Source organism: Loxodonta africana, chromosome 4 (assembly GCF_030014295.1).
Source record: "Loxodonta africana isolate mLoxAfr1 chromosome 4, mLoxAfr1.hap2, whole genome shotgun sequence".
Lineage (NCBI taxonomy): Eukaryota > Metazoa > Chordata > Mammalia > Proboscidea > Elephantidae > Loxodonta > Loxodonta africana.
Genome location: NC_087345.1, coordinates 139,317,546 through 139,342,101, shown reverse-complemented (window position 1 = coordinate 139,342,101; position 24,556 = coordinate 139,317,546). Strand labels below are relative to the sequence as shown.

Sequence of the window (24,556 nt, the reverse complement as noted above, 5' to 3'; positions counted from 1 at the left end):
CAGAACTGGAGAAAAATGTAGAGAAAAATTCTAACTCATAAAAAAAGACCAGACTTAATGGCCTCACAGAGACTGGAGAAACCCTGACAGTATGGCCCCCAGACACACTTTTAGCTCAGTAACGAAGTTACTCCTGAGATTCACCCTTCAGCCACAGATTAGACAGACCCATAAAGCAAAATGAGACTAAAGGGTCACACCAGCCTGGGGCAAGGACTAGAAGGCAGGAGGAGACAGGAAAGCTGGTAATAGGGAACCTAAGGTCGAGAAGAGAGAATGTTGACATGTTGTGGGGTACGTAACCAATGTCACAAAACGATATGTATACTAACTCATTAATGAGAAGCTAGTTTGTTCTGTAAACTTTCATCTAAAGTACAAAAAAAGAAAAATTACTTAGTAAAATTAGAATTTTAAATTATTTTTGGATTTTATTTCTCCATGTCACCTCTTCTCCCATTATCAGTTGATTCATAACAATATATCAAATATTTATTGAAAACCTACTGGGTGCAAAACATTTATGATCATCAAAATAGCCACTAACAGAATTACAAAAACTAGGCTATGCCTCTGAGGAGCCCTGGTGGCACAGTGGTTAAGTGCTCAACTGCTAACTGAAAGGTCATCGGTTAAAACCCACCAGCTGAATGTAAAATGGTACAACCACTTTGTAACTCTATCTGGCGTTTTCTTCAAAAGTTAGAAATAGAAATACCGTAAAACCCAGGTATCCCACTCCTCGGAATATACCCTAGAGAAATAAGAGCCTTCACACAAACAGATATATGCACACCCATGTTTATTTGCAGCTCTGTTTATAATAGCAAAAAGCTGGAAGCAACCAAGGTGTCCATCAACGGATGAATGGTTAAATAAATTGTGGTATATTCACACAATGGAATACTACGCATTGATAAAGAACAGTGACGAATCTGTGAAACATTTCATAACATGTAGGAACCTGGAAGGCATTATGCTGAGCGAAATTAGTCAGAGGCAAAAGGACAAATGTTGTATAAGACCATTATTATAAGATCTTCAGAAATAGTATAAACTGAGAAGAACACATACTTTTGTGGTTACGAGGCAGGGAGGGAGGGAGGGTGGGAGAGGGTTATTTACTGATTAGTTAGTAGATAAGGACTACTTTAGGTGAAGGGAAGGACAATACTCAACACACGGAAGGTCAGCTCAACTGGACTGGACCAAAAGCAAAGAAGTTTCTGGGATAAACTGAATGCGTCAAAGGTCAGTGGAGCAAGGACGGGGGTTTGGGGACTATGGCTTAAGGGGACTTCTAAGTCAATTGGCAAAATAATTCTATTATGAAAACATTCTGCATCCCACTTTTAAATGTGGCATCTGGGGTCTTAAATGCTAACAAGCGGCCATCTAAGATGCATCAATTGGTCTCAACCCACCTAGATCAAAGGAAAATGAAGAACACCAAGGTCACACGATAACTATGAGCCCAAGAGACAGAAAGGGCCACATGAACCAGAGACTTACATCATCCTGAGATCAGAAGAACTAGATGGTGCCCAGCCACAACCAATGACTGCCCTGACAGGGAGCACAACAGAGAACCCCTGAGGGAGCAGGAGAACAGTGGGATGCAGACCCCAAATTCTCATAAAAAGACCAGACTTAATGGTCTGACTGAGACTAGAAGAATCCTGGTGGTTATGGTCCCCAAACCTTCTGTTGACCCAGGACAGGAACCATTCCCGAAGACAACTCATCAGACATGGAAAGGACTGGACAATGGGTTGGAGAGAGATGCTGATGAAGAGTGAGCTACTTGTATCAGATGGACACTTGAGACTGTGTTGGCATCTCCTGTCTGGAGGGGAAATAGGAGGGTAGAGAGGGTTAGAAACTGGCAAAATTGTCACGAAAGGAGAGACTGGAAGGGCTGACTCATTAGGGGGAGAGTAAGTGGGAGGAAGGAGTAAGGTGTATATAAGCTTATATGTGACAGACTGACTTGATTTGTAAACGTTCACTTAAAGCTCAATAAAAATTATTAAAAAAAAAAAACCCACCAGCTGCTCCATGAGAGAAAGATGTGGCAGTCGGCTTCTGTTAAGATTAAACCAAACCAAACCTGTTTCTGTCAAGTCGATTCTGACTCATAGCGACCCTGTAGGACAGAGCAGAACTGCCCCATAGGGTTTCCAATGGGGCAGTTCTACTCTGTCGTACAGGGTCACTATGAGTCGGATTTCAACTGGACAGCAATGGGGATGCTCTGCCTGTATAAAATTTACATTAAGCTTAACATACCTTGAAGAAGGTTAATGTTATGGTCAAAATATCTTTTTCCTTCGTCCTGCCAGCATAAGTGGAAACAAACTTGTAGTTGGGCTTAGGTGTCTGTATATCATGTTCAGAGGACATTTGTTTAAGTGTTTTCTTAGATCTCTTTTTGCTTTCTAGAAATGAAATTGCAGTGTCAGAGATTTTAGACAAAGCTTTTATACATATTGTCAAATTGCCCACCCAGAAAGCTTATACCACTTTACTCTCCCACCAACAATGTGTAATGTGGCACATTTCTCCATATCATCACCAACACTGGTTATTAATTTTTTCTTTGTTGCCAAGCTGACAGGTGGAAATGATATTTCATTATTATTTTAATTTGCAGTTCTTTGATTAGTCCTGAAGTCAGACATTTTTTCATAGGCATTCACTCATGAATGGTTATTTGCTGAGTGCCAACTATGTACCACACACTGTTCTAGACACTAAACATTGATGTTTAAGAAATTCTTGCATTCTAATGATGTTAATTTTGTCACATGTTGTTGTTCTTGTTATTGTTAGGTGCCATCGAGTCGGTTCCCACTCTTAGCGACCCTATGCACAACAGAATGAAACACTGTCCGGTCCTGCGCCATCCTCACAGTCGTTGTTAACGCTTGAGCCCATTGTTGCAGCCACTGTGTCAGTCCACCTTGTTCAGGGTCTTCCTCTTTTCTGCTGACCCTGTATTTTGCCAAGCATGATGTCCTTTTCCAGAGACTGATCCCTCCTGACAACATGTCCAATGTAAGACGCAGTCTCACCATCCTTGCTTTTAAGGAGCATTCTGGTTGTACTTCTTCTGTGACAGATTTGTTCGTTCTTCTGGCAGTCCATGGTATATCCAATATTCTTTGCCAACGCCACAATTCAAAGGTATCAACTCTTCTTCGGTCTTCCTTATTCATTGTCCAGCTTTCACATGCATATGATGGGATTGAAAATACCATAGCTTGGGTCAGGCTCACCTTAGTCTTCAGGGTGACATCTTTGCTCTTCAACACTTTAAAGAGGTCCTTTGCAGCAGATTTACCCAGTGCAATGCGTCTTTTGATTTCTTGACTGCTGCTTCTGTGGCTGCTGATTGTGGATCCAAGTAAAATGAAATCCTTGACAACTTTAGTCTTTTCTCCGTTTAACATGATGTTACTCATTGGTCCAGTTGTGAGGATTTTTGTTTTCTTTATGTTGAGGTGCAATCCATACTGAAGGCTGTGCTCTTTGATCTTCATTAGTAAGTGCTTCAAGTCCTCTTCACTTTCAGCAAGGAAGGTTGTGTCATCTGCATAACGTAGGTTGTTAATGAGTCTTCTTCCAATCCTGATGCCCTGTTCTTCTTCATGTAGTCCATCTTCTCGGATTATTTGCTCAGCATATAGATTGAATAGATATGGTGAAAGAATACAACCTTGGTGCACACGTTTCCTGACTTTAAACCAATCAGTATCCCCTTGTTCTGTCCGAACAACTGCCTCTTGATCTATGTAAAGGTTCCTCATGAGCACAATTAAGTGTTCTGGAATTCCCATTCTTCGCAACGTTATCCATAATTTGTTGTGATCCACACAGTCAAATGCCTTTGTGTAATCAATAAAACACAGGTAAATATCCTTCTGGTATTCTCTGTTTTCAGCCAAGATCCATCTGACATCAGCAATGATATCCCTGGTTCCGTGTCCTCTTCTGAAACCGACCTGAATTTCTGGCAGTTCCCTGTCGATATACTGCTGTAGCCATTTTTGAATGATCTTCAGCAAAATTTTGCTTGTGTGTGGTATTAATGGTATCGTTCTATAATTTCCACATTCGGTTGGATCACCTTTCTTGGGAATAGGCATAAATATGGATCTGTTCCAGTCAGTTAGCCAGGAAGCTGTCTTCCATATTTCTTGGCATAGACGAGTGAGCACCTCCAACACTGCATCCATTTGTTGAAACATCTCAGTTGGTATTCCATCAATTCCTGGAGCCTTGTTTTTCGCCAATGCCTTCAGAGCAGCTTCAACTTCTTCCTTCAGTACCATCGGTTCCTGATCATATGCTACCTCTCGAAATGGTTGAACATCGACTAATTCTTTTTGGCATAATGACTCCGTGTATTCCTTCCATCTTCTTTTGATGCTTCCTGCATCGTTTAATATTTTCTCCATAGAATCCTGCATTATTGCAACTCGAGGCTTAAATTTTTTCTTCAGTTTTTTCAGCTTGAGAAACGCTGAGCATGTTCTTCCCTTTTGGTTTTCCATGTCATTATAATACTTTACTTTGTCTTCTCAAGCCGCCCTTTGAAATCTTCTGTTCAGTTCTTTTACTTCATCAATTCTTCCTTTTGCTTAACTGCTCGACGTTTGAGAGCAAGTTTCAGAGTCTCCTCTGGCATCCATCTTGGTCTTTTCTTTCTTTCCTGTCTTGTCAGTGACCTCTTGCTTTCTTCATGGATGATGTCCTTGTTGTCATTCCACAACTCGTCTGGTCTTCGGTCACCAGTGTCCAATGCGTCAAATCTATCCTTCAGATGGTTTCTAAATTCAGGCGGGATATACTCAAGGTCATATTTTGGCTCTCGTGGACCTGCTCTGATTTTCTTCAGTTTCAGCTTGAACTTGCATATGAGCAATTGATGATCTGTTCCACTGTCGGCCCCTGGCCTTGTTCTGACTGATGATATTGAGCCTTTCCATTGTCCCTTTCCACAGATGTAGTCAATTTGATTTCTGCGTGTTCCATCTGGCAAGGTCCATGTGTATAGTCACCATTTATGTTGGTGAAAGAAAGTATTTGCAATGAAGAAGTCGTTGGTCTTGCAAAATTCTATCATTGGATCTCCACCATTGTTTCTATCACCAAGGCCATATTTTCCAATTACCGATCCTTCTTCTTTGTTTCCAACTTCCACATTAAAATCACCAGTAATTATCAATGCATCTTGATTGCATGTTCGATCAATTTCAGACTGTGGCAGCTGATAAAAATCTTCTATTTCTTCATCTTTGGCCCTAGCGGTTGATAGGTATATTTGAATAATAGTCGTTTTAATGTCTAATATTCATATGGATATTATCCTATCACTGACAGCATTGTACTTCAGGATAGATCTTGAAATTTTTTTTTGACGATGAGTGCAACACAATTCCTCTTCAAGTTGTCATTCCCAGCATAGTAGACTATATGATTGTCCAATTCAAAATGGCCAATACCAGCCCATTTCAGTTCACTAATGCCTAAGATATCTATATTTATGCGTTCCATTTCATTTTTGACGATTTCTGATTTTCAAAAATTCATGCTTCGTACATTCCAGGTTCCGATTATTAATGGATGTTTGCAGCTGTTTCTTCTCATTTTGAGTCGTGCCACATGAGCAAATGAAGGTTCTGAAAGCTTTACTCCATCCACGTCGTTAAGGTCGACTCTACTTTGAGGAGGCAGCTCTGTCATATATGTAGCAATATTTTTTATTTAAGTCATCTGCCTTTAATTGTTTTCTTGTAAGTTTTTGATGCACAACTCTTTAACATATTTGTGTCAGATCCATCAGTCATTTCCTTTATGATTTCTGCCTTTGGTATTGATATAGACTTTATTCACTTTTAAACCGGTCACATTTGGTCTGCTAGCCATTTTCTGCTTATGATTTGCCAAGTCATGTAAAAATCAGCTTTTGACAGGCATCTCTTCTAGAGCTTAGTCTACTCCTGCTTCTTACAAGACTCCCAGGGCTTCAGGCAGCAATTCAAAACACGATTTCTCCCAAAAGGCTAATTAAGAGAGGCAGTACTTCTGCTGTGTTTACCAGGTTCATCACTAACGTGGGTTATAAGCAGATATTCTAGTTGATGATGGCTTCCGATTATTAATTTAAGAAAATCTATGAATACTTTTTTAGTAAAGTCAAATAACAACTCATCCATTTTTCACTTAGAACCTTCTAAAATTTAGTTTCTCTGATCCAATAGCTAACTTTTATCCTTGTAGTCTCACAGGAAAAGCAGAGCAACTGTGTCCACAAATGCAGATCTGCAAGAACTGTTTCTCCCACATCAATTAATTTATCTGGGACAGAGGTGCCTGCTACCATCTCATCAAATGTCCTGCATATTCAATAGTAGCAGCTGGAACATGAAGTCTGTGGCTTTTGGCTGTGTTAGATGGGACCTCCTAGAGTTGCTGGCCACTTCCTGACCCCAAACGTAATTCTGCAAAACTGGTAAAATACACAAAACTTTCCTTCTATCTTTTGTTTTGCAAAAATGCTGTCCAATAGACTTTCTGTTATGATGGAAATGTTCTATGTCTCCACCGTTCAAGATGGTAACCATTAGGCACATGTGACTGTTAAGTACCTGAAATGTAACTAGTGAGACTGCAGAACTAAATTTTTAAAAAGTTTTAAGTTGTAATTAATTTAAATTTTAATAGCCGCATGCGTAGGATTGCCACATTTAACAAAAAAAATACAGCCTGCCCACTTAAATTTGAATTTCAGTTAAGCAATGAATAATTTTGTAGAAGTATATCCCAAATTTTGCATGGGACACACTTATTCTACAAAATTATTCATTGTTTATCTGAAATTCAAATTTAACTGGGTGTCCCGTATCCTACCTGACAATCCTACATATGTGGCTAGTGGTTTCAGGTATGAAGTGTCCCATTTCTTAAAAAGTTCTTCAGGATTACTGACAGGCTCCTGTAGGATTAAATCAAGAAAGAGAAAATGGTTACGGTCATATTTTTGGCAAAAAAAGGTAACCTGACTTCTGAAAGAAAGCCAGAACTACCAAACCAATGAAATTCGATTCAACAGCCTTTTATTGTCTACTCTGTGCAGAGTAAACAATCAGCTGTGTGCACCAGAATGGCCACACAAATTGCTGAAGGCCAGTGTCCGTTTTAATTGTTTGGTGTATGTGCTGTTCTGGGTGCTAACTCCCTAACTGTGAGGAAGACGAGAGGGAATAAGCCTTGAGATCCTCCTCTCCCAGAATTCACAATCTGGTGAAGAAGTCAGATATCAACTTTAGAAAAAAAAATGAAATGAAACCAAATACCCTTTAATATAAAGCAGATTCTAAGTGATATATATAAGGAAACTGCTGTGGGAATACAGGGGGTCAGCCACAAAATGTGGTACCACCGGCTGTATGGAGCTGTTTTTTGTTGGGATTTTTTTGTTTTGCCAAGGTCTAGTAAACTCTCATCTGCTCACCTTTTCTTCCTAGGTCTTGAAAAACATTATGAAGCTGACTCCTAGACCCCTCAAGGCTTAAATCAAGGTGGGTATGTTTGTGGTTCTATCCTACAAGGAAAATTCCCCCTTCTTTCTGCAAAAAGGGCCATTGGATTCTTCAGTTATGATCCTCAAACCAATGTAATGCAATTCGATTCAAAAAGACAATTTCTGAATGCCTATTCTTGGTATTTTTTATGATTCCAGGGTACTAGGTTAAGTTTGCAGGCCTTTTATTCTACATTCCTAATCTCTACTGGCAAAAAGAAATGCACAGATTTCTCCATTAGCCACAGATATGGCTGGATTGTACTCTGAGGGTCATCCAGGCCTTGCTCTACCCGTCTTCAGTATAAAAAATGGCCAGTTTTGTCCCTTTTACACTACTTTCCAAATCTCAACTCCTAGGTAAGATTATCTTCTTTTTTTACTCCAAAATTACTCTCCGAAAATCATGGTACAGCAAAATTTCCCCTAGATTTTGAACTTTAAACATGAGTCTCAGCTGCACACCAGGTTGTAGTGGATGTTGTGGCACACCGTTCAGATTCCCAGCTGCAGTGCTAGCTGTTTGTGGATCACTGCTGAGTTCCTCTCCGGAATTGCCCTCAGCAAGGAAGCTGTCTTACCCAGGTTATGCCCCCTCCCTGGGGCAGCCAGCATCCAATGACTGGCCAATTGAGGATACAAAGGTCCACACCTTGCCTCAATTCTTGACAACTTTGCACTGCCATCAAGCTCCTCATAAGCTCAGCTGAGGCCTCGATTGCAGTGAGGCATTGCATTTCAACTTCTCCCCCTTTCCATTTCTGCTTCCCTCCCTTACAGCTGTTGTTCCTAAGAGTACTCTCCGCAGAAAATCCCTGTATGCATATCTCCCTCCAGGTGTCTGTTCCAGTTCTACACAAAAAGATGTAGGTTGTTGAAATATCTCTTAAGTGACCTCCCAGATTCTTAGCACAAATGTCCAGCTTCGTTAAGATTGAATTTCTTTACTGCCTTTTTCCAGACAGATGGGCAAACTTCATAAAGGCAGTTTCTGAAATGAGGAACTTTCTTGGGTTGGTTACATTTAGTGGGATGACCAGACTGGCAGGTGCCTGCAATTCATCTTGCTATTCCACAGTGAAATGCAGATGACCCAGTGAGATCCATAAATCCCTGAATGCCCTTGGGCTAATCTAATCCTGGCCGACAAAATAGCCAGTCATTACACTGGAGAAATCCCAAGAACCAGTTTCACCCTCTGCTAAGGATAACTACTTCCTCTTTCTTCCACTAGGCCTCCCGCTTATCCTTTTCTTGATTAACTTTTCCTGCAAGCCTAAAAGCTGCTCTTTTAAATCTTGGGAGTGGGCCTTGACACCCCTGATTCACGACCACTTAACCCTGTAGAATTTGACTAACCTCTCTTATTGCCAGCTGTTGGCGATTCATCTTTCCTCTTGGCTTTGTGCCTTCTTTCAGTTTAACTGTAAAGTAGGGAATGAGGGTAGAGTAGAAGGTAGCACTGATACAAGTTGAGTTTCTACTATGTGCCAAGCACTGTACTGAGTGCATTATCTCATTAACACCTTATATAGCCTACAAGGTACATATATTTGTCCCCCTCTGCCCTCCCCCATCATCAAGGCTCAAAGAGTTACACAATTTAATTATTGAATGTGTCAGTCTCTGCTTTGTCTGCATGGAATTGTAAAGCTGTGTCTTAATTTTAATGTTAGTCTTGGTAGAATTGGCTTAATCGTAGTCTGGAGGCAGATCTAACCCTTGCCTTATAATCTTGGCTGTCCTAATCCTGTACATCGGGTGATATATCTGAAACTGGGATGATCTCCTAACAGTTGCCCAACATTCTTGTTGTGTCATTGATTAATTGATTAATAAATGCAACTAACAAGTATTTGCTGCATTCTGTCTGCCTACAATATGTAAGAGGTGTTCCTTGGTTGGTGCACACCATTAGCTGCACTTAGCTGCTAATCGAAAGAGTATACCCAGAGGCACCTCCAAAGAAAAGCCTGGCAATCTACTTCTGAAAATCAGCCATTGAAAACCCTATGGAGGGACTTCTAAGTCAACTGGCAAAATAATTCTATTATGAAAACATTCTGCATCCCACTTTTAAATGTGGCGTCTGGGGTCCTAAATGCTAACAAGCGGCCATCTAAGATGCATCAATTGGTCTCAACCCACCTGGATCAAAGGAGAATGAAGAACACCAAGGTCACACGTTAACTATGAGCCCAAGAGACAGAAAGGGCCACATGAACCAGAGACTTACATCATCCTGAGATCAGAAGAACTAGATGGTGCCCAGCCACAACCAATGACTGCCCTGACAGGGAGCACAACAGAGAACCCCTGAGGGAACAGGAGAACAGTGGGATGCAGACCCCAAATTCTCATAAAAAGACCAGACTTAATGGTCTGACTGAGACTAGAAGAATCCTGGTGGTCATGGTCCCCAAACCTTCTGTTGACCCAGGACAGGAACCATCCCCGAAGACAACTCATCAGACATGGAAGGGACTGGACAATGGGTAGGAGAGAGATGATGATGAAGAGTGAGCTACTTGTATCAGGTGAACACTTGAGACTGTGTTGGCATCTCCTGTCTGGAGGGGAGATAGGAGGGTAGAGAGGGTTAGAAACTGGCAAAATTGTCACGAAAGGAGAGACTGGAAGGGCTGACTCATTAGGGGAAGAGTAAGTGGGAGGAAGGAGTAAGGTGTATATAAGCTTATATGTGACAGACTGACTTGATTTGTAAACATTCACTTAAAGCTCAATAAAAATTATTATTAAAAAAAAGAAAACCCTATGGAGCACAGTTCTGCACTGACACATATTGGATAGCCATGATTCAAACCCCACCACACAAAATTAACTGTAGTTAAAATTCAAAATTATGAATTTTTAATAAGCACCTCCATAAAACCAAAAAAAAAAAAAACCAAACCTGTTGCTGTTGAGGCAATTCTGACTCATAGCGACCCTATAGGACAGAGTAGAGCTGCCCCATAGAGTTTTCAAGGAACACCTGGTTAGCAGCTGTAGTAGCCTTTAACTACTACACCACCAGAGTATCCAAACACCTCCATAGACAGGCTTATTACCCCATCCTCATTTTACGTTTAACTCGTAGAAGAAGATTCTTGTACAAGTGGATCATAAATTGTCTTATTTCCTCTTTACCTTCTGGAGATGTGATTTGGCTTAAAACACAGAGAGGGGCGTTATTTTTAAGCTACTTCAGGTTCGTAGTGTAGCCATCAATCAATGGACAGCTCTATAAAGGCTCCTGTTTCTTGTACAGGTAGACGTCTTGGTCTTGTATTACCATGTAAGGTGAAGAGTAAAGGAAGTGACTGACACAGCTTTGCACAAAAAACATAAAACTCTGTTCCCATGTGGGCAGGCAAGGGGTCAGTAAATATTCTGTTGCATATGGGGAAGTGATTTTCCTCCATAATATAGATCCTTCCATAATAACTGTATTTGAGAGTCATATTAGTTGTGTATGTGTGTGCGCACACATGTGTATATGATTCTGGACAACTAAAAAGAAATCTTCATTCTGCATCTCTTGACCTGCTGAAGGGAAGGCCCCCTGTCGTGTTAGTCTAGACCAGAGATCCTAAACTAGGAGCCCCACACTGTGTTGACCTGCACAGTGTTTAAAACTTAAATTAGTTTTCAACATGAAACTGTCAGGGGATATCACATAAAAATTTGGATTTCCAGCTCTTAGTGAAAGAATGAAAAGAAGAAAGGAGAGAGAGCAAGCAAGAAAGAGAGCCTGCATGAAGAAGGAAGGAAGGGATAGAGGAAGGAAAGAAGACAGACCTGGTCATCTTGGGCTCTTTTTTTTTTTAATTAAGAAAATTAGCCCTTTGGGTGTCAATTTTTTTCCCAGCTTATTATTTGTCTTTTGACTTTTTGTGGAGTTTTTATTGTTATTATTATTTGTTTTCGTTTCTGTGCAGTTTTTTTTTTTTAATTGTGCTTTAGGTGAAAGTTTATAGCACAAATTAATTATACAAAAATTTATACACATATTGTTATGTGCCTTTAATTGCAATCCCTATAATGTGATAGCACACTCACCCTTTCTACCCGGGTTTTTTGTGTCCATTCAACCAGTTCCTCTCCCCTCCTGCCTTCTCATCCTGCCTGTGGACAGGAGCTGCCCACTTGGTCTCCTGTATCTGATTGAACTAAGAAACACACTCCTCATGTGTATTATTTTTTGTTTTATAGTCCAGTCTAATCTTTGTCTAAAGAGTGGGCTTTGGAAATGGTTTTAGTTCTGGGTTAACAGAGCGTCCACGGGCCATAGCTTCAGGGGTTCCTCCAGTCTCAGTCAGGCATTAAGCCTGATGTTTTTACACGAATGCGAGTTCTGCTCCATGCTTTTCTTCTGCTCCCATCAGGACTGTTTATTTTGTTACCTGTCAGGGCAGTCATTGATGATAGCCAGGCACCATCTAGTTCTTCTGTCTCAGGTTGAAGGAGTCTCTGTTTTACGTGGCCCTTTTTTCTCTTGGGCTAATATTTTCCTTGTGTCTTTGGTGTTGTTCATTCTCCTTTGCTCCAAGTGGGTTGGGCCAATTGATGCATCTTCAATGGCCACTTACAAGGTTTTAAGACCGCAGACGCCACTCACCAAAGTGGGATGCAAAACATTTTCTTAGTAAACTTTGTTATGCCAATTGACATAGATGTCCTCCGAAACCATGGTCCCCACCAGGCCCATCCTGAGCTACTCTATCCCTCAAAGTGTTTGGTTTTGTTCAGGAAACTTGTTTACTTTTGCTTTAGTCCAGTTGTGCTGACTTCTGTTGTATTGTGTGTTGTTCTTCCCTTCACCAAAGATGATTCTTGGCTACTATCTAGTTAGTAAATGCTTCTCTCCCTCCCTCCCCACCCTCGTAATCATCAAATAATGTTTTCTTCTGTGTTTAAACCTTTTTCTTGAGTTCTTATAATAGTGGTCTCATACAATATTTGTCGTTTTGTGTATGCAGAAGTTTTAAATTGCTATGTAGTTAAATTTAGAATTTCTTTTATTGTGGCTTCTCAACTTTGTATCTTGCTTAGAAAGGTTTTAGTTACCAAAGATTCTTTTCCATTACTTTTATGGTTTTATTTTTAACATCTAAATATTTGACCCATCTGGAATTTGTTTTGGTATAAGGAACGAGATAGGGATCTAATTTTTTTCACCCTAGATAGTAAGCTAAATGTTCCAACTCCATTAATAATCTTTTTCCCAAAAGTCTTGAAATACTACCTTTGTCTTATACTCAATTCCCATGTATATTTGGATCTATTTCTAGGCACTATTTTATGCCACTAATCTGTCTGCCTGTCCCTGTTCTACTACCAAAGTTTTAATCATAGTAGTTTTATAATATATTTTGATCTTCTAGGGCTAATCTTCCCTGGTTATTTTTCTTCTTCAGAATTTGTCTTTTTTTTTTTTTTTTTAGGGCTAATCTTCCCTGGTTATTTTTCTTTTTCAGAATTTCTGTCACTGTTTTTGCACATTTGCTTTTCAGTGTTAACTTGAGCATTGCCTTGTCTAGTTCTAAGAAAATACTGACAGCATTTTTTATTGGGATGTGGTCAAATATATTTAGGGAGACTTTACATGTTAATATTATTGAGAGACTTACTTTGCATCGTATACCCTCTTATACTGTTTGAGTTTTTAACCATGTATTGTTTTCTATGACCAGAAAAAAAATTTGTTTTCATTCTAAAAAAAAGAATACTTCAAGGGTAAACAATAATTAGCAGAGATAAACTTATTTACAGGGTCCATTTTGGAGTTTCTTATGTCCGAAATCCCACAATTATATCTTCTCTTCTGTTTATGAGTGAGTGTTGCTTTCTCACGGTAGAACAAAATAGATTCAGCAACACATTTTGACACAGTCTGCATGTTGTACTAATGAGAAATGTTAGTTCTCTGCTCTGTCTCATTTCTGCAAATTCAAAAGATACACTCCTCTCTCAAAGGTTGTCTAGGCCGAGAGAAGCAGACTGTAAACTTGGCAGGTTTCCCTAACATTCCCCAGCCAAGGCTGTCATTGTCTGACTAAACCAAGAAGGGTCAGGTTTCTACTGACAAAGGAGCTGCTTCAAGTCCTCCTCCAGTCTCACCAGCAACCAGCTGCTTTTCTCTCATGAGCTCAAGTGTCTTCTCTGCCTCTCCTGAAGAGATGTAAACCTACAGAGAGATCAGCAACACCAACAGAGGCACTTTAAATGGGTCTTTATGTCTTAAATATAGTGAGAAAATAAACTGGGAATTAAACTTCTCTTTAGGAGGTCATTTCTAATGTTGTTTACTGGTTCCCAGGTTAAGTAAGGTCTTGCTAGTTCTCCTATTTTCTTCCTTGACCTTATTTTCATTCATTCATTCACATTCAGCAAATATGTGAAAGTGATCATACTAAAATGTAAATCAGGCCGAGCCTAGAACCGAAACTATCCCCTGAAGTCATCTTTAGTAATGGTTTAGCCTAATTAGAAAAGGATATCTGCATTAAGCATTATACTTTTTTTAAAGAACTATCTATATGTGATCAAATTGACAATAGCAACTCAAAAAGATAGATGAGAAGCTTGAGGGGCAGTGAGTTTGTGTTAATGATGGTGAAATAGTTTGGAAAAGGTTGTCAAGAAAGGTGGTACAACTTGAAGAATGTAACCAATGTCACTGAATTGTAAGTGTAGAAATTGTCGAAGTGGTATAAGTTTTGTTGTGTATATTTTCACCCCCAAAAAAGTAAGTCAGACCATGCTACTCGTCTGCTTGTAGCGGAAGCGTTTCACCTCACTCAAAGTAAAAACCAAAGCCCTTACCATGGCCTACTTCAGGTTCTACATGATCTGTCCACCAACCCCCAGCATCTGTGACCTCATATTCAACTTCTCTCTTTGTCATTCACTCTCCTTGCTATGCCCTCAATGCATGGAACACTCACCTCAGATAGTCTCGTGGTGTGCTCTCTCACCTCCTTCAGCTCTTTATGTAAATGTTACCTTCTCAGTGACCAGGGGCTTTTTCTGGTTACCCTATCTAAAATTGTAAGCCCTATATTCCCTACCCCTATACCTGGCTTTATTTTTCTTCCTAGAACTTATCACCATATAGCAAGCTTTGTGTTTTATTTAGTTTCTTATTATCTGTTTCCCCAGACTAGAAGGTAAACTTCTTGAAGGCAGGTTTTTTTTTTTCATCTGTTTTGTTTACTACTGTATGCCCAGGGCCTAGAACAGTCCTTGTTTTAAAGGCACTAATAAATATTTGTTGAATAAATGAGTGAATTTATTAGTAATCACTCTAGGTTGGCATAATCAATAACATTTATTCATCTTCCAACTACATTTCCCCAAAGCCACAGAGGCTTCTGGAATAATCTGGTTCTGTCTTACAGAGATAGACTTTAACTTTTGTGGAACCAATTTATTAAAATTTGGGAATTCCCAGAGGTGTCACTCCCCTTAATAAAACTTTTTCAAGGAAATTGCCTTATTTGCAGAATGAATAATATTTCTTCAAAAAGAAATATAAGAACAAACCAAATCCAGCTTTGCCTACTTTCAAAACTTTCCACAGTTAAAGAGAAAGAATCTCCTCTAGCCATGATGTATTTATTTTATTGTATATTTTTTGGATTGTAATTTAATGCATAGCTCTACTGAAATCCATTCATTTCCTAGTTGAGAAAGAGGCCTCAGACATTCATTTATTCAACAGATATTTACTGAGTGCCAGTAAGCACCAGGTCAGTATGCAATACTGGAGATAATCCCTGCCTTCATGAAACTTACGGCCTAATGGGAGAGACAGACAATGAACTGATAGATAAATAAATATATAATTACACACTGAGAAAAGAATTATGAAGGTAATAAACAGAATAGTGTGATAAATAATAACATAGACAGGCCTTCTTAGATATAGGCAGGGAAGGCCTGTCGAGGAGATAATATTTAAGCTGAAATTTGAGAATAGCAAAGAGCTTGCCATGACATATATAGAGACAGAAACTTGATGTGTTCTTAGAGGCTTGATGTGAAAAGAGGCCAAGATGGCTGTAGCTCAGTGAATAAAAAGAAAAAGGGCTCAAGAAGATGTTGTAAGATAAGGCTAGATCATGGATCTGCTTGTAGCTTGTAGTTCTTGTTAAGGAGGTTAGGTTTTGTTCCAAGTACACCATGAAGCCACTGAAAAGTTTTAAGCAGGTGATGACCTAACCCAACTTACTTTTTTTGAAAGATCACTCGGGCTCTGCAGAATACGGTAGCCATTACTCACATGTGACTATTGAGCACTTGGAATGTGGCAAGTCTTAATTGAGATACACCGTAAGTATAAATATAATCAGATTTCAAAGATGTAGTACAAAAAATATAGGATGTCTCATTAATAATTTATATTTATTACATGTTCAATATTTTGGATATATTGGGTTATATAAGACATACTATTAAAATTAATTTCACCCATTTCTACTTAGTGTTTTAATGTGGCTGCTAGAAAATTTAAAATTATATATGTGGCCTGCATTATATTTCTATGGAATGCTACTGCCTGGCTGCTTCACGAAAAATGGATGGGAGGAGAAATGACAGAGTAAGTGAGAAGACCAGTGAGGACTGTATTGCTGGAGTTTAGATATGATGGACTAGTTGGGCTGGGTTGGTTCTATAGGATCTGCTGATGAATTAAGGATGGTTCCCACATTTCTGGCTTTGGGAAAAGGTTATATGATGATATTTTTTGAAATGAGTAAAACAAGAGAAGAATTGGCTTTGGGGTGGTGGAGAGAATCCCAAGCCCAGTTTTGGACTTATTAAGTTTGAGATAACTGGAGACATCCTGGTGGAAAATACAATGTCAGGTAGTGATCTGAGATTGGAGCTCAGAGAAGAGGTTTAAGCCAGATCAGAATGAGAAATGTTTTGATTCTCTGCATATAAGTGGTATTTAAAGTCACGGTGTTAAGGAGAGAGTGTAGATAGAGAAGGGGGCCCAAAGACTAGGCACTGTTTAGGTTAGTTAATTCACATATCGTAAGTACTGTTAGAGTTTGGGTAGAAGATGAGGGGCCTGCAAAGAAAAGCAAAGGGAACAATCAGAGACCTAAGAGGAAAACTTGAGACTGTGGTGTCATTGAAGCCAAGTAAGGAACTTGAAAGCAGCCCTGGTGGCTCAGTGGTTAAGTGCTCAGCTGCTGACTGAAAGGTCGGCTGTTCAAACCCACTCATCAGCTCTGCAGAAAAACACATGGACATCTGCTAATGTATAGATTACAGCCTAGAAAACCCTATGGGTCAGTTCTAATCTGTCACATGGGGTTGCTATGCATTGGAATTGATTCGATAGCATCCAACAACAGCACCAAAGAGCTTAAAGAAAGAGAGAGTTGCCAGCTTTGACAAATTCTGCTGGGAGGTCAGACAGAACTCATGGGTTCAAGCAACAAGCAAGCCATGTGTTGTAGATAAACATGACAAAAGCAATTTTTCAGTGGAGGGGTAAGAACAGAAGATAGTAACAGAATGAAGAGTGAATGGACACTCTTGGTGAAGAAGCAGGATAAGAAGACTTAAGTCTTTCAAGGAGGTTAGAGAAAAGGAAGGTACTTAGAGATGATGAATCAAAGTGGGTGGGGTGGTAAAGACATGTTATTAGAGCTTTTTAGTTTGAATATGAGAATGATAATTGATGGAGCGAGATTAATCATGTAGGAAAGGGAGGGCTTACCAAAAGAGCAAAGTCCTAGAGAAGTTCAGAGGAGATGCCGTTTTTGACCCAGGTGCAGGAAGAGAAAATTTTATCATGAAACTATTGAAGCTGAAGTTTCAGGGCTCCTCACTTGCAAGGGCTCCTTTCAGGAGCAATTTTTTTTTTTTCTTTTCTTTTATTGTGCTTTAAGTGAAAGTTTACAGTTCAAGTTAGTTTCTCATACAAAAATTTATACACACGTTGTTATGTGACCCTAGTTGCTCTCCCTGTAGTGTGACAGCACGCTTCTCCTTTCCACCCTGTGTTTTCTGTGTCAAGACCAAATTTTTCTTTGTAATTTTGTGTTCTTTTTCTTAAAGGGGACAGCCAAATTACAGAGGCTCCAGGCCTCATAAAACCTGAATCTGCTCCTTTGTGGAGGCACTGACTTTCAATTTTTATTATTAGATTGGTTATAATAGGCTTAACAAAACATGCATCATCTCAACAATTTCTACATATACAATTCAGTGACAGTGGTATTGAATACATTCTTCAAGTTGTGTAACCATTCTCACTATCCTTTTCCAAATCATTCCACCACCAGTAACATAAACTCAGTGACACCTAACAAAAAAACTTCCTCTTCGCCCATCCCTCTCACTTCTGGTGACCACTAATAATTTTGGTGTCTGTATTTTTGCTTATTTCATATAAGTGAGATCATACAGTATTAGACTTTTTGCAACTGACTTATTTTACTCAGTATGGTGTTCTCAAGGTTCATCCATGAAGTGAATTCAAACTGCTGACCTTTTGGTTAGCAGCCAAATGCTTAACCACTGCACTGCCAGGACCCCATCCTAGGCATTAGTGAGCTGAAATAGACCGGTATTGGCCATTTTGAATCACACAAGGATATGTCTGTACCGAGAATGACAAATTGAAGAGGAATGGTGTTATGTTCATTGTCAGAAAGAACATTTCAAGGTCTGTCCTGAAGTACAGCGCTGTTAGTGGTAGGATAATACCCATATGCCTACAAGAAAGACAAGTTATTGCATCTGTTATTCAAATTTATGCACCAACCACTAAGGCCAAAAATGAAGAAATTGAAGACTTTTACCAACTCCTGCAGTCTGAAATTGATTGAACATGCAATCAGGATGCAATGATAATTACTGGTAATTGGAATTTGAAAGCTGGAAACAGAAACGATGCCACAGACCATATGATAGAATTTTGCAAGACCAACAATTTCTTCATTGCAAATGCATTTTTTCAACAACGTAAATGGAATGAGAAATATCATTCCTGATGTCAGATGGATCCTGGCTAAGAGAAGAGAATATGAGAAAGATGTTTATCTGTGTTTTATTAACTACATGAAGGCATTCAGCTGTGTGAATCATAACAAATTATAAATAATATTGTGAAGAATGGGAATTCCTGAACACTTAATTGTGCTCACAAGGAACCTGTGCATAGATCAAGAGGCAGTCATTCGAACAGAACAAGGGTATACCGCGTGGTTTAAAGTCAGGAAAGGCGTGTGTAAGGGTCGTATCCTTTCACCATACTTATTCAGTCTATATGCTCAGCAGGTAATCCAAGAAGCTGAACTGTATGAAGAAGAACCTGGCATCAGGCTTGGAGGAAGACTCATTAACAACCTGCATTATGCAGATGACACAGCCTTGCTTGCTGAAAGTGGAGAGGAATTGAAGCACTTACTGATAATGATAAAGATCAAAGAGACTACAGCCTTCAGTGTGGATTACACCTCAACATAAAGAAAACAGAAATCTTCACAACTGAACCAAATAAGCAACATCATTGATAAACACAGAAAAGTTGAAGTTGTCAAGGATTTCATTTTACTTGGATCCACAATCAACGCTCATGGAAGCAGCAGTCAGGAAGTCAAATGACACACTGCATTGGGCAAATCTGCTGCAGAAGACCTTTTACATTGTTGAAAACCAATGATGTCACTTTGAGGACTAAGGTGACCCTGACCCAAGCCATGATGTTTTCTATCGCCTCATATGCCTGTGAAAGCTGGGCAATGAATAAGGAAGACTGAAGAAGAATTGACACCTTTGAGTTACGGTGTAGGTGAAGAATGTTGAATATACCATGGACTGCCAAAAGAATGAGCAAATCTGTCTTGGAAGAGGTACAGCCAGAATGCTTCTTAGAAACAAGGACTGGGCAGTGTTTCATTTTGTTGTACATACGGTCACTATGAGTCAGAATTGACTCAAGGCACCTAACAACAGCAATGGTTAGTGATTGTGAGTGTTTCCTTGTGTGTCTGTTAGCTGCCTGAATGTCTTCTTTAGTGAAGTGTCTGTTCATATCCTTTGCCCATATTTTAATTGGATTACTTGCCTTTTTGTTGTAGAGGTATTGGATTTTCTGATAAATTTTAGAAATCAGACCTTTGTGGGATATGTCACAGCCAAACATTTTTTCCCAACCTGTAGGTTCTCTTTTTACACTTTTGGTAAATTCTTTTGATGGGCATAAGTATTTAATTTTCCGAAAATCCCAGTTATCTAGCTTATCTTCTGTTGTTTATGTATTGTTAGTTATGGTTTATGTCCTGTTTATGCCATATATTAGGGCCCCTAGTATTGACCCTATTTTTAATTCCAGATCTTTATAGTATTTGGTTTTATATTTAGGTCTTTGATCTCTTTTGAATCAGTTTTATGGATCCTGTTTCATTTTTTTACAGATGGACATCCTGTTTTGCCAGCACCATTTGTTAAAAAGACTACCGTTCCCCCATTTAATGGACTTTGGGCCTTTGTCAAAGATGAAGTGGCAGTGGATAGATGGATTTACATCTGGGTTCTTGATTCTGTTCCATTGGTCATTGTCTGTCGTTGTGCCAGAAGCAGGCTGTTTTGACTACTGTACCTGTATAGTAGGTTCTGAGATCTCTTTCCTTTTCGTATAAAGTTAATGGTTAGTTTTTCCTTCTCGTTAAAGGATGCTTTTGGTATTTGGATCAGGATTGCTTTGTATTTGTAGATTGCTTTGGGTAGAATTGTCGTTTTCACAGTGTTTAGTCTACATATATATGAGCATGGCCTTCACCATTATTTGCTATTATTATTATTATTTTTATCTTAGCCATCCTAGTGGGAGTGAAATGGTATCTCATTGTGGTTTTGAAATGCATATCTCTGATGGCTAATGACATTGAGTATCTTTTCATACATATGGTGGTCATTTGAATGTCCCCTTTCATGAAATGTTTATTCAAGTCTTTTGCCCATTTTATGATTGGGTTGTCGGTCATTTTGTGGTAAGTTGTTGAAGTTTTAGTTGTATTTTAGTTACTAAATTCTTATTGAATGTGTGATTTCCAAGATATTCTTCCAGTCAGTAGCTTATCTTTTCACTTTTTTGGTAAAGTCTTTTGATGAACGAAAGTTTTTAATTTTTATGAGGTCCCACTTATCTATTTTGTCTTCTGTTGATTGTGCTTTTGTTATTATATTAGATATTCCATTGTTAAAAGCTAGGCCCGACAACATTGCCCCTGCATTTTCCTCTAAGAATTTTATGGTTTCAGTTTGCACATTTAGGTCTATAATCCGTTTTGAATTTGTTTTTGTATATGGTATAAGACGATATGTTCAACTTTTTGAGAAACTGCAAAAATGTTTTCTATAATAGCTGTACCATTTTACATTCCCACCAGCAGTGGATAAGGGGGCACTGACTTTTGATAGGAGAGATGTCCCAGTATTGCTCAAAATTGAGTGATGAGAGTAAAGTAAAAAAAAAAAAAAAAAACCCACAAAAATATATCAGATGAACCCCAGAAATTTGTGTGTCCCAGTTTGAGAATCACTGATCTGCTTGAGACATCCACATATTTGATTGGAGCCAGGAGGCCTGAGATCTATGTCTGTTTCACCTGCACCATGTACACTGCTGGCTTCATGGCCCTGTGATTGATTGCACAGGGTTTTGCACTTGGTTTAATGCTCTGCTGTCACCGTCTTGAAATTCTTCATAATATTTAAACAAAGGACCCCACATTTCATTTTGTACTGGGGCCTGCAAATTATATATCTGGCCCTCACTATATATTATGATCTTATGGCCATATATTATAACCTTAGTCAAGGTACTTGACTTATTTTCTAAATTGAGATATACTTCACATATCATAAATGCCAATTATCTGTCAGTTTATCATACTGTGGTGGCTTGCATGTTGCTGTGATATTGGAAACTATACCACCAGTATTTCAAACATCACCAGGGTCACCCATGGTGGACAGGTTTCAGTGGAGCTTCCAGACTAAGACAGACTAGGAAGAAGAACTTGGTGATCTACTCCTGCAAAAATTGGCCAATGAAAGCCTTATGGATAGCAGCAGAACATTGTCTGGAAGATGGGTCCCTCAAGTTGAAAGGCACTCAAAACACGACTAGGGAAGAGCTGCCACTTCAAAGTAGAGTAGACCGTAATGACATGAATAGAGCAAAACCTTCAGGACTTTCATTTGCTGATGCAGCATGACTCAAAACGAGAAGAAACAGCTGCAAACATCAATTAATAATCAGAACTTGGAATGTATGAAGTATGAATCAAAGAAAATGGGAAGTCATCAGAAATGAAATAGAACTAATAAACATCAATATCCTAGGTGTTAGTGAGCTGAAATGGACTACTATTGGCCATTTTGAATTAGACAATGATATGGTCTACTATGCCAGGAATGACAAATTGAAGAAGAATGGCCTCACATTCATTCTCAAAAAGAATATCTCAAGATTTATCCTAATATACAACGCTGTCAGTGCTAGGGTAATATCTATACACCTAAAAGGAAGACTAGTTAATACAACAATTATTCAAATTTATGCACCAACCACTAATGCCAAAGATGAGGAAATTGAAAATTTTTACCAACTTCTGCAGTGTGAAATAGATCAAACATGCAATCAGGATGCATTGATAATCATTGGTGATTGGAATGTGAAACTGAGAAATAAAGGAGAAGGATCAGTAGCAGAAAAATATGGCCTTGGTGATAGAAATGATGCCAGAGATCACATGATAGAGTTTTGCAAGACAAATGACTTATTTATTGGAAATAACTTTTTTCAACAACATAAATGGCAATTATAAAACATGGACCTCACCTGATGGAATATGCAGAATCAAATCAACAACATCTGTGGAAAAAGAAAATGAAGAAGCTCAATATCGACAATCAGAACAAGGCAAGGGGGCAACTGTGGGAAAGATCATTGGTTGCTCATATGGAAGTTCAAACTGAAGCTGAAGAAAGTTAAAACAAGTCTACAAGGGCCAAAATACAACCTTAAGTAACTCCCACCTGAAATTAGAGATCATTTCAAGAACAGATTTGAAGCATTAGCACTAATGACCAAAGACCAGACAAATGTGGAAGGACATCATACATGAAAAAAGCAAAAGGTCACTAAAAAGACAGAAAAAAAAAAAAAAAAAGAAATGACTAAAATCAATGTCAAAAGAGACTGAAACTTGCTCTTAAACATAGAGTAGCTAAAGTAAAAGGAAGAAATGATGAAGTAAAATAGCTGAACAGAATATTTCACAGAGTGGCTCAAAAAGACAAAGTATCATAATGAAATGTGCAAAGACCTGGAGTTAGAAAACCAAAAGGGAAGAATATGTTTAGTATTTCTCAAGCTAAAAGATCTGAAGATATAATTCAAGCCTCAAGTTGCAATATTGATATATTTTATGGGCAAAATATTGAACGACGCAGGAAGCATCAAAAGAAGATGGAAGGAATACACAGAGTCACTGTACCAAAAAGAATTGGTCAGTTTTCACCCCTTTCAGGAGGTGGCATATGATCAAGAACCAATGGTACTGAAGGAAGATGTCCAAGCTACACCGAAGGAAGGCATTGGTGAAAAACAAGGCTCCAGGAATTGACGGAATACCAATTGAAACGTTTTAAGAAACAGATGCACCACTGGAAACGCTCATTCATCCATGCCAGGTAATTTGGAAGAGAGCTACCTGACCAACTGACTGGAAGAGATCCATAATTATGCCTATTCCCAAGAAAGGTGACCCAATGGAATGTAGAAATTATCAAACAGTATTAATATCACATGAAAATAAAATTATGCTGAAGATAATTTAAAAAATGGTTGCAGCAGTACATCAACAGGGAACTGCTAGAAAGTTCAGGCATATTCAGAAGAGGATGTGAAATGAGGCATATCACTGCTGATGTCAGATAGAGCTTGGCTGAAAGCAGAGAACATCAGAAAGATGTTTACCTGTGTTTTATTGACTATGCAGAGGCATTGGTCTGTGTGGATCATAACAAATTATGGATAACATTGTAACGAATGGGAATTCCAGAACACTTAATTGTGTTCATGCAGAACCTGTGGGGGAAAAAAAAAAAACATAGACCAAATGCAGTTGCTCCAGCATAACAAGGGGATACTGCATGGGTGAAGATCAGAAAAGGTATGCATCAGGGTTGTATCCTTTCACCATACTTATTCAATCTGTATGCTGAACAAATAATCTGAGAAACTGGACTATATGAAGAAGAACCTGGCATCAGGATTGGAAGAAGACTCATGAACAACCTGCAATATGTAAATGACACAACCTTGCTTGGGGAAAGCAAAGAGAACTTGAAGCACTTACTGATAAAGATCAAAAACTACAGCCTTCAGTGTGGATTATATCTCAACATAAAGAAAACAGAAATCCTCACAACTGGACCAATAAGCAACATGATGATAAATGGAGAAAAGATTGAAGTTGTCAAGGATTTCATTTTACTTAGATCCATAATCAGCGCCCTTGGAAGCAGCAGTCAAGAAATCAAACAAGGTATTGCATTGGGCAAATCTGCTGCAAAAGACCTCTTTAAAGTGTTAAAAAGCAAAGATTTCACTTTGAAGACTCATGTGCACCTGCCCAAGTCATGGTATTTTTAATCACCTCATATACATGTGAAAGCTGGACAATGAATAAGAAAGACCCAAGAGGAATTGATGCCTTTGAATTATGGTGTTGGTGAAGAATATTGAATATACCATGGGTTGCCAGAAGAAGAAACAAATCTGTCTTGGAAGAAGTACAGCCAGAATGCTCCTTAGAAGTGAGGATGATGAGACTTCATCTCACGTACTTCGGACAGGTTATCAGGAGGGACCAGTCCTTGAAGAAGGACATCATGCTTGGTAAAGTAGAAGGTCAGGGAAAGAGGAAA

General features: G+C 38.9%; 1 long non-coding RNA gene across 3 annotated transcripts in view; it reads left to right on the top strand.

Moving 5' to 3' along the window:
- LOC104845960 (uncharacterized) overlaps positions 1–24,556 on the top strand; it is a 43,945-nt gene that overhangs the window by 16,269 nt on the left and 3,120 nt on the right. For 2 of the 3 annotated variants that reach the window (XR_010321939.1, XR_010321938.1), the window contains exons 2-3: positions 6,286–6,517; positions 7,533–7,586. This is a non-coding gene — a long non-coding RNA (uncharacterized LOC104845960). Of the gene's footprint in view, positions 1–6,285; positions 6,518–7,532; positions 7,587–15,836; positions 15,926–24,556 lie in introns of all 3 variants that reach the window. The other variant, XR_002785911.2, reaches the window with a different exon arrangement.